Genomic DNA, 14,735 nt, shown 5'->3' with positions numbered 1-14,735 from the left:
TTTTTGATTTAACTTTAAAATTTCTTGCATGTACATACCTTTGCATTGTTCACACGATGTCAAATAGTACATGCTGTCCTACAACCTACAGAGGTAGGTTGTTGAAATAAACGACATAAATAAATGTATCGGTATAGTTGGTCTATCTCAGTCATGTGCATTAATATTTTATTTTTTAGTGTGCTAAAAATAGTGATTTGATTTTTATTATAACTTTTAAGAGAGAAAAAGGCATTCTGGAAAAACACCTGTTGGCAAGAATAGGAACTAATTGCAAAAGGTTTCTTGTATGATATAAAATAATTCCCGCTGATGAAATATTAATATTCTAATGAAGTGATTGATACCATTTTAAAACTCTGAGTTTGTATCTGGTATTAGTCTCAGAAGCTAACATGGATCCTGGTACTTTGCCTGCATCGTTATCGAAAGGACACATGTGTAAGTTCTGCAGCAAGGAGTTTGTCCTGAGAAAGAACGTAAGACAACACCAGAAGAATGACTGTGTTAAAAACCCACTTCGCAAAATGGTAAGTTGTGTTCGGTGTAGCAAGTCTAATCGTTTAAGCGAAGAGAGAGCTTGATAAGACACGACAGAACTTGTAAAGCCAAGCCCACTTACCAGATAGAGGACAACGATGGAGCTACTATTCTAAAGAGTGTGCTGCATGACGTAAATAATCTTCCGTGCCTTGAACGTTTCATAGCTCACTTGATATCGACAAAGAACTTAAATTCAAGGATTCTGACGGTTTAAGGAAGACTAAAGACGATAAAAGTATCATCACCGTGAAAAGTGAGAATACATTCAAAACTAATTCAAGTAGATCCACCGTATTCGGAAAATGGTGGACACTTAGAAAGGAAGCTTGAAGACAATGAAGAAGATTCGACGTCAAAGATTGCAATACCTTACAGTAATCCAGGTGGAGATGAAAATTTGTTTTAAAATTATATTTTGCATTTCAAAAACTATTTTTTTTTATTTCTAGAAATTTGTTTTCTAACTAAGAATGAGTTCTCGACAGCTTCCGTTTTGTGAATGTGCATTCGAATGTGCTTCCGTAGTCGGATGTGTTTCCAAATATGCTTTATTTGTGCTTACAAACGTGTTTCTTTTTTTATTGTGCTTCCAAATGCGCTTAATTTTTTGGAATGTTTTTTTTTCCAAATGTGCTTCCTTTTATAATGTGTTTCCGAACTTACTTCCTTTTTAATGTGCGTCCTTTTATTAAAGTCCTTCCATATATGCTTCATTTTTTTTTTTTATTTAGCTTCTAAATTTACATCCTTTTCTTTGATTTTGGATCGTCAAGTTTGTAGTCATGTCATGATTGTCCTCGTGGTTCGAGACGTCTTGTATAAGTCAGTACACGAGCTGTTTAAAATATTTGCCAAGTATCGATAAAAAAAAAAATAAGGTTTCATGGTTCGGATTCGATTGGCCTATATGAAGATGTGTTGATTATTATTTTTATTGGTTATGTCTTTTTTGCGGCATATGGTCTGGGTTCGACTCTGTGTTAATTCACATGCATTACAACGTATTGAGTTATTTATTATTTTTCTCGTCTTAACTCATGAAAATTTAATGTTTTGAAAAGGTAATTTTATTGTTTGCTTTCAGTCTCGATTTAGTATATTGTTTGGTACATTGGTTAACAATATACTATTTGTCTCCTCTAATTAAATTAATTTTGTTTTGAAAATATTAAGACAAATTAAAAAGTTTTTTGGTTAATATTTACTGTCAACATAATAATACTTTTTGCACCATGTAGAATGATCTTTAACTGCAATTATAGTGAATAATGAGCAACTCTTTTTTCTTTAGAATTGAATACATTGAATTGTTGAGAATATGACGAAAATTATTTAAGAAAGTTTTAATATGTTTGAAAAATGTTTATTTCTAACATAGGCTTTATGTAACTTTTTATTGTTGGGACACATTATTTTTATTCAATATTTATTGAATTTAGGTTTAGGTATTTAATTGTATCAGCTAGATTCACTGCGCGCGAGTAGCTGTTGCAGAAAAGTGTACGGACTCGACAAGACGGGTCGAATGTTCGCCGGCTGAGCGCGAGCGCGTGACGTCACGAGCCGACACCAGCGCTGAAGACAGCAGAGTGGCGGCGGAAGGCGAGAGAACCTGACTCGGGAGTAGCGGTGCTACGAGCAGGTAGCGGCTGGTGTGCACTGCTACGAGAGAGTGTCGCCAACAGGTGGAGTTATGAGGCTGACAGTAGAAAGGGCCTTGAAGCTCTTGTCTAAAGTTAGTACACATGCAATTTTCCAACATCAAAATAATGCATCAACCAATATATTTTAAAGTTATTCTCTGAATTCGAGGGAACAAATTGTATACCGGTAAGCTTAAATAATTTATTGGAGATTTTAATACATGTAGTGCCTAACCAGACCTTTATGTTTAGTGATTAAAATTAATACCACTATTGTAGACATATAATACTTATAAAACCATCCGATTGTGTGGTCACAAAGTATAAATGAATACAATTTTCGTGGCAGATGTTTGTTTTAAAACTTACGCCAGATTAAACATTAGTTTTTTTTACAATATAACTTTATAATTCTAATTAAATTCGTTTAAAAAAATCTAAAATAGCCCTGAAAATAGTGTAAGGAGCTTTCATGAAGCGGGTCACCCAGGTTGCCAATAGACCCAGCCTGCTGTCAGCTGACTGGTGGGCCACTTAGTAAACACATAACACTTAGTGATTAAAATGTACTGAACTCTGGCTTAATAAATATTAAGAGTACTCAATAAAAATATTATACAAACGAATATAGTGGGCAAAGAACTTCCAATGTAGTGATAATTGTAAAATTAAATTATTACAACCCGTATTTCTACAACACAAAACATTACATGTTTTATACTTTCCACTTGTCAGCGATATTCTTGATGCCAAATAAATTATATACAAACCCTTTTTTATTTTAAATGTATTCGCACTAAAAAAATTTTTATTTCAATAACTATAACATTGGTTCAATAATTAAATAATAAGGTATTTATATTATATAAAATCTCATTATAATATCCCTCGTCTCTCATGATGATCATCAGTCTAACACAGCGGACATAAATGTTGCCTTCCGTGGTGAAGGAGACACAACCTTGTGATTATTTTAAAATAACTTTACAAGGATATGTCACCTCCAACACAAAACGCTACATGTCTTCATCTGATGTTTCTGACAAAATTTCGTTCGAGTTCGTAGAGGTCTCATGTTCTGTCCTTATTCGCTTCTGTTTTCTATGAAACTTTGCAATATAACATTTTTGTAGGCATGTTCTTGTCAATTTTGTTTAATTAAAATATATTTTCTTCAGAGTTCTTTTTTTTTTTTCAGTGTGTTCCGGAGATGTCATGTGACACGCGGATCCCTTTGCTCGAGTCAGTATTTTCTTATTTTCCTCTTTTTGTGTTGTTGGCTGCTCAACAGAGAAAGATGTGGTTGTACTTAAAGATTTTTGGTTTTCATAAACTTATTTCTCAGAGTAATTTGTTGACGAAGTTGGCATTTCTGATTTATCCACATTTATGCCAACATCAGTTTCATTGTCATGGTCACGAGGGATTGTATTTTCAAAAATTGATGGTTTCCTCAAGAAAAGGTCATTTCTATGTCTGGCCATGAAAGACCAAAACAAATCCTTCCCTGAAATTTTTATTTCATCACTCCGTCAGTTTTGTAAAATAGTACACTTCCCTCCTCACACTGACAGATGAGTAGCCAAAACCATGTCTAGAAAGTCTATTGAGTCTATTCACCAGATCAGTTTCTTTCTCTGCTGAAAATAGTTCGGGATTACCAATGGTCATTAGTTTATTGAAAATTTGTGCATGGTTAGCATGATACATCAAATCTCCCTAAAGACGAGCTTCAATGTCTTTTCTTTGCAGAGTAGTGAATAGAAAATTGAAGTGCAAAGCAACACCGAACGAACCGCGGAAATCTGTTCACCAAGCCGGGTATTATGAATAAGCACTCAGTCAAACTGGTGTCAGTTAGTGAACTTGTGTAGGTAAATAAAAAGTTCGGATAGGTATTATCTCATCAAATCCGCAGTCACATGAGATCTGAATGTCATAACTGATCTGCCGGTGATCACTGGAAGAATATTCCAACACCATCGAGTACGTTTACATTACTTGGCTGCAATGCCTCCCAAGCATAATGTCCAGGTGGGATTTGGTTCAGTGCGCATTGAAGACATATGTGAACAGTTGAATGGTCTCATTCTGTACTTAGAAGTCATGGATCAGTAAATATCCATTCATATTCTCTCATTTGGCATCAGTGTGCGATAATTGACACAGTTCCTAGTTGGCATTAACGACTGTGCATAGCAGCAACATATAAATACAAGACCGCATCAAGAAAAGATGTAGCCTGATATAATTATCTTGCTTGAAATAGGATTATATCAGTTGGACTGTATTGTTATACAATTTAGTTTCAACACCATTTGGTGATTGGTGGAAATATAACGACGTACCAAATGTCTAAACTGTTGTTTCGAACAAACATATCGGCCTGCAGGTGTTTCACAATCATGGCTTTTTGGGCCCTGAGATGGAATATCATCCGGACTGAGTAAATTTTCTGGATTATCAGCTCATCAGGCTTATGGTTTCAGCAGTAAGCCTCCAGTTCGACCTTGATCACCGAAGACCTCTGCATGTTCAACTGAAGACAACTAGCCATAGTCTAACTAGGATTCCTCAAGTGTTATAGCTTTGGCCAGCACAGGATAGTTCTGTGACATGACAAAGTGGACAAAGTGTATGTGCCATATGCTGGCGTAATGTACACACGATGCTGTGGCTTGTGGATATCTCTCAGTCAGCAATGTGCTCCTCCTCAATGGAATGGAGACAGGCCTAATTCTTCCTTAAAGATGAAAGGATTAAGGTCGCATAATTGGTAATTTTATCAGCACAAGGTTTACGGTAATCCCCAAACTTTGCAGTAGGTTCGCCTATGAATATTCTGCATACATCCAAATGCATACTCCGGACTTCCACGAAGCATTGCAGAAAAAGTTTAACCTCGTCTTCCGCACAGTTTCTGTTCAGGCGCTTGAAGTGGGAGTCTTTGGTAAACTTGGACAGTGGCAGGAAAAATTCTATGTATTTCTTGACGTGCAGTAATTTGGCCAGTTAAATAGGAGCCACACTTCCAAATTACATTGCAGAAAAGGACCGTGCAGATCAGTCTTTTTCAGCCATACCAGTACGAACGGAGGATATGGTGGCATGTTCTGCCGCCTCCACTGCCACACCTCCAAGGGCACTGAATTTTAACACTTAATACAGATTTCCTTCTCCACCACTGTCAAGCCTTTATGCACCAGCATCATTGTGTCCTTAGATGCCGACGAAATGTTAACATGCCACATTCAATGATTTTGTGTGCAGAGCATTTCGAATCTGGTCCTGCGGCTGACTGCACCTCATTTGTTGTACCTTAGTACCTTAGACAATTAGTTGAATAAAGTGAACTGATCTCTAACGTATAAAATTATAAGAGTGATCAATAAAAAAAATATACAAGCGAATATAGTGGGCCAAGAACTTCCAATGTAGTGATAATTATTAAATATAAAATTAATAAAACCCATATTTCCACAACACAAATCATTACATGATATATTCTCTCCATTTGTCAGTGATCTTCTTTGATGCCAAATAAATTATATGATAAAACCCGTTTTAATTTAATTGTAAAAGCAATACAAATATATTTTCAATTGCATGAATATAACATTGGTATAAAAATAAAATATAAACAAATCTTTATATTTATATATTTCTTGTATGCGTGTGTATGTCACTGAACTCCTCCTAGACGGCTGGACCGATTTTGATGAAATTTTTTGTGTGAGTTCACGGGGATTCGAGGATGGTTTAGATTCACAATTTGGTCCACTGGAAAATGTTTATTTAATTAATTTTTTTATTTATAAATTGTTGTTGATCTTTGAATGGTTTAGGTTTACAGTATATATATGTGTGTGTTGTGTATTTATTTATGTGTTGTTGTTAATCTTTGGATGGATTTTATGAATTGTTATTACATTAAAATTAAAATAGAATTGGTTATTGAGATTATTATATTATTATTTATTGAAATAACATTTTAAAGTGTATTTAAAAATAAAGGTGCAAATTTGTGAGGTGCAGTATTGAAGTGAGTATTTTACATGATTTTTCGTGATTTTAATTATGTTTACACGTGAATTCAATACCAATCAACTTAACTTCCAAACTTAAATTGTCAGTTCTCACTTTATTCTACAAATTAAATAATGTAATAAAAAATATACATTGTGCAAAATAAGTAAGGTGCAGTATCAAAGTGAGTATTTAACATGATTTTTCATTACTTTTAATTATGTATAGACGTGCATTCAATAACAATCAACTTAACCTACAATTTTAAATTAGTTCTCATTTTATTCTATGCAACTTATGACGTATTGATGTCTCTTTGAAAATAAAAATATAAGTTTGTAAAATAACATTTATAGTATCTTATAGTAATTATAGTAATTTCAGTTCGACCCGGCAGATGACGCTGCGATTAGATTCAGGGAAATTTCCTGTAAATTTTCGAATTTAAAACGTTTGGACAGAACAATGTCGGTTGGGTCCGCTAGAAAGATATATAGAGATATATATGTAGAAAGATATATAGAGGGATAGAGATATAAATAGAAAGATAGAGAGAGTTATAGAGATATACAAAGAAAGATAGAGAATTAGAGAGATAAAGAGAGATTCTTAGTATACGTTTAAAAAATTACAAAAAAAAATTGATTGAGGCATTGCAACGCATGCCGGGCATTATCTAGTTATACTATATAAAACCTCATTAAAATATCCCCCGTCTCTCTTAATCTTCATCAGAATAACACAGCGGACATAAACTTTGCATTCGGTGTTGAAGGAGGCACACCCATTAAATGATTTTAAAGTAACATTAGCGAATTGGCCTCCTCCAACACAAAACGCTACATTTCTTCATTTCAGTAATTTCATCTTTTCTTCTTTTTGTGGTGTTGCAGCGCAACAGAGAAAGGTGTGGTTGAACTTAAAGTTTTTTGGTTATCAGAATCTTGTTTCACAGAGAAATAGTTTGACGAAGTTGGCATTTCTATGTCTGGTCATGAAAGACATAAACCAATGCTGTCCTGTCAATTTTATTTAATCCCTTCAAAGTATAAAGGTAAAGTTACTCTTTATAGCAAGAAGTAATGAACGATTCAAATTCATGGAATATATATTTGTTTTTCTCGAAGTTTTTATACGAAATGTAATGTAAGAGTTTTAACGTGTGGTTTAGTTTTTGTTTTATCCTTGGTTGTTGGTTGTTAAAAAAAAAAGAAATAATGTAAAAGGTAGAGAATATAAAATAATTTTAAACTTGAATTATTATAATTTTATTTAATGAAGTTATATATGAGACTAAATGTAAAATTGCTGGATTGTAAGTTGTTTAAATAGCTTGGGAAGTTGGGATTTGTCGAAATCCTTGAAGATAAACTTTATACTACAGCGACGTGAAGATTGGTGTAGGAGCCACATACGGAATGGATGTTGAATTGATGAAGCTACCAGACGACTACTGAGAGTACGGTGCCATCATCGGGACGATGAAGTGTCGCAGGAGTGTTCCATCTGGTGTTCGTGTACTGCCTACATCGGTGTTCTTTTCCAGGTATTAATATAGAGATCACTCTACCAAAGGACCGGTTATTCAGTGGTGTAGCCAGGATTTGTGTATAGGGGGTGTTAAGAAGCACCCCCCCCCCCCGGAAATTTAAGTGGTTGGTCCGGGGGTCCTCCCCTGGAAAAATTTGAATTGTAAGATGTAAAATAATGCTATTTTAGCAGTTTTCGGTATTTAAATTTAAATATTGTAATGGTAAAAATTTTATTAATTTTTAATATGAAATTTGTTTGAGTGATTGATAAGAAAATAATTAATGATTTGGTGCTAAGGGGGGGGGGGGTAGGGGGGTTCGAACCCCTAACCCCCCCCCCCCGGTTATTCCCCTGCGGTTATATAAAATAACTTCTATGAGGTTGATCAGTTGGTTGAGATATGGAGAACTGTAAAATGTTACTATTTATAATTATTTAAACTGGAATCATACTCCAATATAATCATAGTTGCACTAGTGAAGGGCCCTTTGTTTATAATTAAATAGTAAGAAGTCAGTCGATTACTGGTAAGGATGAGTAGTAGTTTGATACCCGTATGATTGTCATTTGTTTAATGTCTTCTTTTAGTTTCTTTATCTCCACTTGTACAACCCCAGAGGAAAAAAAAACTCCGACTGAGTTAACTAAATCTTGGCAAAAATAATATCTTAGTTTATTCAATATTCGTAAAATTAAAATAATAATTTATAGAGTATTGATATTAAATTTAGGAAATGAAATCAAATATCTAATTATTAACTCTGAGTACCACCTACCTTGAGCATTGGTATAATATAACTATTATCCAAAATCTACTTAAGGCAGTTGTACAGAAATTGACCGCCCAACGAGAGGCCGAAAGAGTTTGTACAAGTTGAGGATAAAATTTAAAAACTTTAAGTAATCATGACGGATGATGTAAGAACTAAGTATTTCTTAAGATGAAGTAATTCTAGAACTACTTTAGAAACAGACTCCACAGGAAATCCATAAATAATGGAAACCAATAATAATATGGAAGTACAGAATAGAGAAAGGGATTATACAGATCAAGATACTGCAGCAACACCAACGTCAGGCGAAGTAGTTTTACCGAGGATAGAGACTAATACGCTTAGTTTAGAACATGTACTGAGGTTAATGCAAGGAGCAGAGGAAAGGCGCGAGCGGGAAAAACGCGAAGCAGAGGAAAAGGAACATAACCGTACAAAAAGGGAAAATGATGAAATAATGGAAAATTAAGTTCTTGTTCACTAATAAAACTGAACAAATTCGTGAGGATTTGAATGAGACGTTACAGGAAACGGAACAGTATTTTTCTATGGTATGTAGCAGACTAGAAGCATTAGAAAGCACTATATCTAAATTAGAAGAAAGGGTTGAAGACAAATTGAAAGAGCATGAAAAGAAGTTTCATGATATTTCTGTAGGTGTAGTAGATGATAAACTGGACTTGATTAACAGATATAATGAAGCTAAATTTCATGAGCTACATACACTACATAAAACATCACAGGAGAATGCGGAGACACGAGTCAACAAAGTAGAAGTGCGGTTAGACGAAATTGAAAAAGAGATACGTTTAAATAATGCTTCTTGTACGACTAGAGATATTGAAATGACACATTTACAGAATGGACCTACACAACACCAAAACACAGATGTAGACAGTTCAGCTGAGAACGTTCCGGAGTCGGGAAGTACTACTGTGTTAGTTAAATCTTCGACAACAGATCCAATACTATCTATGCATCATGCAGCCAAGAAATGGCTAGATAATATATCTAATTATTCTGTAAACAGTACAGAATATTCTATGCGATTCATTCGTTTATTTGAGGATTACTGTAAGACGTTTGCACTGTCCGAATCTGACAAATTAAAATTCATAGGTCGTTTGAAAAATACGGCATTTTTTTGGTGGGAATTATTACAGGATACAGTAACAGAATACTAACAGTTCAGAAAATTATTCTTGCAGCAATTCTGGAACACATGTATTCAGAGTAATTTAAGAGTTCAATTACATTCAGAGAAGTTTGACAATAGGAAAACGAAAAGTTTAGAATCACATGTGAGTGAGATGTATGAGCGAACTTGTTACATGGATTGTAGAATGGAGGACGAAGAGTTTGTGGCATTAATTTTGTCTCAATTACCAATTAAATATCAGTTACAATTAACTGGCAGATCATTTTCAAGTATAGCTGATTTTAAAGAACAGCTTCTAGCGTACGACAAACTTGAAAAATTAGAACGAGTGAACAGCAACAAAGAAGGTTACGAACGTCGTAATAATAGCCAACCAACACCGCTATATTAAAATTGGCATAGCAACAAATTTGATATTGCAGGTGAACTGGGACAACCACCAGCGAACACATTAAGAGTGAACCAGTATAAGCGAAACTGGTACAATAGAAATCAATAGAATATGAGAAATTATTATCATTGAAAGATTTGTGCAATGGGAGTGCATGACTTGATGTAAGTTTTTGGACATACGCCATTGGTAAGCATTGCTTATCAATGGCGTATGTCCAAAAACTTACATGAAGTCATTAACTGAACACAATACGTAAATGCAAATACTGACGTCTACAGAAAACTCCCTACGTAACGAACACAGGCAAACGTACCACCGTGCTCACAAGACAAGTTGCTGTATGAACACATGTCACGACTGGCATAAGAATAACCACGGGGAATACGTGTGATTTGGGTGACGACGAGACATTTTGTGGACATAATTAAAACTTTAAGCCAACTTCAACGGATATAAAATCAGTTAAGCTTATTTATTATGGTAGCACAGGCAGTACTGTTTATTGCTTGTATAATATATTTTTATATCCCTTTTAGGTAATTTGTTTATGTACTGGGCAGTAATATTTGTTCAAATGTTTAAAATATTTATTTAAAAGTCACCCACTAAATCTATGGCAACCACTTTTGTGATTGACGATGTATGCGCTGTAGGTTGAACCGAGGCAGGCGACTTGATTAAGAGTGCTGCTTTGATAAATTATCACATTGTTCATTTGTTGTGTGTTTTTGTTATAGCCGTCCAGCGACGAGTATTCAACCCCACCACTCAGGGGTGCTGCTTCATAACAATCAATGTCAGTTCGACAGTGAGATGAGCTATTTGTTTGGAGAATATTGCTGTTAATAATATGTTGTATTGACGAATTCTACTGGGCATCTAATTTTCTGACACACTCGCATCCGTTCTTTCCTGCCTTGTTAGGGTTTCCCTATTCCTCTAGTGATACCCGTGACAATATCTTCAAGTGCAACTAATATCTACATGTTGGTGAAAAAAAATTGCTTGGCATCCAATATAACTCGAAGGTGTTAAAAGTGGACACCACGTGTAACGTTATTTATTGCTATGTGATAATTCAAATTATTTGAAATAGTTTTTTTTACTAAATGTTATACAATAAATACTAGCGTAAATCAGAGACGTTTGTTAACTTGAAAAACAAGTCTGGACAGCTGAAATATTTTACTGACTAGTTTCACAAACAAATCTCCCAATTATATATTTTTTCTTAGGCATCTTTTCTTGATCAATTCTTGAATACAGTTTGAATATAATTTATTAAATATTAAAGAGAAGTGGAGATAAATAACATGTGCATTTGCAAATTTGACTTAAAAGCATATATTTGTTAGATAATTAAAACTTATATGAACAAAGCATTTGTGGACAATACGTGGTGTATATATATATATGTGTGTGTGTGTGTATATATATATATATATATATATATATATATATATATATACCAGGCCTAAAATTGATAATTTTTAATCATAAGATTGTGTTGGAAAGTATCAAATGCTTTGTTAATGTTGAAATAAATACAATCTTTTATTATATTTGGTACATATATTATATATATATATAATATGTGTGTGTGTTAAAGATGATCTTCCTGATTGAAAACATTTTTATTTTCAGAAATATTATTTTTTAGGAATAAATTCATGTGCCAATAAATATTTTTTTCTCGAAAAATTCTAAAATACTACATAACAAATATATTGGTCCATAGTTTGTGACTAAATTTAAACTGTCAATAATACTTCAAGGAAATATATACCGATAAATGGATGAACACTTAACATTGGTATACAACCATTATTAAAATGAAGTGGTAGCTGAAATATTATAGAAAATTATGGCACAGCTTACTACAGCCTGAATCCAAGTCCGAAATATTAGAATCTTAAATAAATGCATACAAATAAAACATATTAATGAAACAAGACCCATCTTTGATTAAAGTGAAAAATTAACTAATATAATCAGCTGCTGCCATTCAATGAAAAAGAAATAAAAATATTGCTGCTACACCCATGTGGCATTCAATTTACTTGTGACTACCCGCGGGAGGGGGCCAGTAGGCTATTTTATCGAACACTATAATATATATATTGTGAATACATATTTCCGATATTATATTGCACTGTTATCTAAATGCTTTATTATTTTTAGAGAAATGAAAGTGGTAGTTACACGGAAAAGACCTGGGTTAAATTTTACAGTTGGCCTCCCTGTGTATGTGATGTCAGTGTCCTTTCAGCGAAATAATTTTTTTTATGTGCCAAAAATTACTGAAATAATAATTCTGGAATGTCCAAGTAGTTTTTTTTTACATCAATTGACCTACCTAACTTGGGTGAGCAAGAACTTATAAATAGGGGCAGGCATTTTTCGCGAAAAGATCTGAACACTTATTAGACTATAACAAGGTATACCCGCACCTGTGGTTTCTTCCTCGTGATTGGCGGCCGAATGCGAGAGAAGTCGTCACCTTGTTTGCCCGAGCCACTCAGGAAGCGTTGGATTCTGCATTGAATAACTGTGATTGGTAAGGACCGGAAAAATTCGCGATTTCGACGGCCATCAGGATAGACTGCACATTCCTCTGTACACTCGGACAAATAACGCCAGTTTACTGGCTGCAGACTTGTAAGTCGTCTCAACTGGTATGTCTGTGATTCTATTCTTCTTTGGTTGGAGGTTTATAATTGGTTGAGATTCGTCTATATGAACATTAAGCCAATAGCAAAATCATCTTAAAGGTATATGTATTTGACTTCTAGCGTATCGCCGAATAAATCCGCGAATTTTTCCGGTCTCTAGTGATTGGTGATGTTACAATCGATATGTACCTGGGAGAAACTCTCCCAATAACGAAACAGAGACGATGCTACAGTGTTTAACTTTCATCTAGTCTCGAAATCTTTTCGCGAAATCTTTATCCCCTACTTATAAATTTTTTAATATGTTCAAGCCCTGTAGCCTCTTGCTTTGTTTGCATGTCTTATGTGTTCCACGGTAATCCGTTAGCGGGGCGCCTGAGTTTCCGTTCTACTGTTGCTGGTTCCAGCTCAAGGTCGTGTCTTTGGTGAAGAATGTCGTCAGGAGGAAGGGGAATGGAATCCCGTGCGTCACGGCGGAACGGGGTGGTTGATGTAAACAGGAGGAAAAGTACTATTATGGAAAACTACTACGGTTATAAGTATACAGGGCTGCTTTCTATAACCCAATTTTGGAAACATTTGTTTCTATTAGTGCGCGATCTGTTGAGTTGTTTTATGACTGGAACTACAGAAAGTAACCGTCAGAAGCGCTTTTATTTTTGGTGGCAGATATTTGTTTTTAGACTTACGCCAGATTATATTTCCATTGTTTTTGTTACAAGATAACTTTAGGATTTAAATTAAAATCGTTTGAAAAATCGAAAATAGCCCCAAAAATTGTGTAAGGAGCTTTCAAGAAGCGGGGCACCCAGGTTCCCAATAGACCCAGCCTGCTGTCAGCTGACTGGTGGGCCACTTAGTCAACACATAACACTTAGTGATTAAAATGGACTGAATTCTAGCTTATTAAATATTAATAGTCCTCAATAAAAATATTATACAAACGTATAAAGTAGGCAAAGAACTTCCAATGTAGTAATAATTGTTAAATTAAATTATTACAACCCGTATTTCTACAACACAAAACATTACATGTTTCAATCTGTCCACTTGTCAAATAAATGATATAACCAAACCCTTTTTTTAATTTTAAATGTAATAGCAATACAATTTTTTTTATTTCCGTGATTATAACATTGGTTTAATAAATAAATAATAAGATATTTATATTATATAAAATCTCATTATAATATCCCTCGTCTCTCATGATGTTAATCAGACTAACACAGCGGACATAAATTTTGCATTCCGTGGTGAAGGAGACACACTCTCGTGATTATTTTAGAATAAAATTTCAAGGATATGTCTCCTCCAACACAAAACACTACATGTCTTCATCTGATGTTACTGACAAAATTTCGTTCGATCTCGAGAAGGTCTCACGTTCTGTCATTATTCGCTTCTCTTATATATGAAACTTTGCATCAGGATATTTTTGTTGGCTTGTTTCTTGTCAATTTTGATTTATTAAAAGTTAATTTCTTCTTAGAATAGTTTTTATCAATTTGTTCTGGAGATGTCATGTGACAAGTTGATCCCTTTGCCCTAGTCAATATATTTTTTCTTTTCCTCTTTCTGTGGTGTTATCAGCAAAATAGAGAAGGATGTGGTTGCACTTAAAAAATTTTGGTTTTCAGAAACTTTTTCACAGAGAAATTGATTGATGGAGTAAGCATTTCTGATGACTGCACATGTTGTACCTACTGCAGTTTCATTGTCATGGTCACAAGGGATTGTATTTTCACAAAGAGAAGGTTTCCTCAAGGAAAAGTCATTTTTATGTCTGACCATGAAAGTAAAAACCAATCCTTCCCTGACATTTTTATTTCATCAATCCATCAGTTTTGTAAAATAGTAAACTTCCCTCCACACACTGACAGATAAGTGGCCAAAACCATGCCTAGAAAGTCTTTTGAGTCTATTCACCAGATCAGTTTCTTGCTCTGGTGAAAATATTTTGGGATTACCAATGGTCATTATTTTATTGAAAAT

This window comes from Bacillus rossius, chromosome 2 (assembly GCF_032445375.1).
Source record: "Bacillus rossius redtenbacheri isolate Brsri chromosome 2, Brsri_v3, whole genome shotgun sequence".
Lineage (NCBI taxonomy): Eukaryota > Metazoa > Arthropoda > Insecta > Phasmatodea > Bacillidae > Bacillus > Bacillus rossius.
This window is presented reverse-complemented; position numbering follows the sequence as displayed.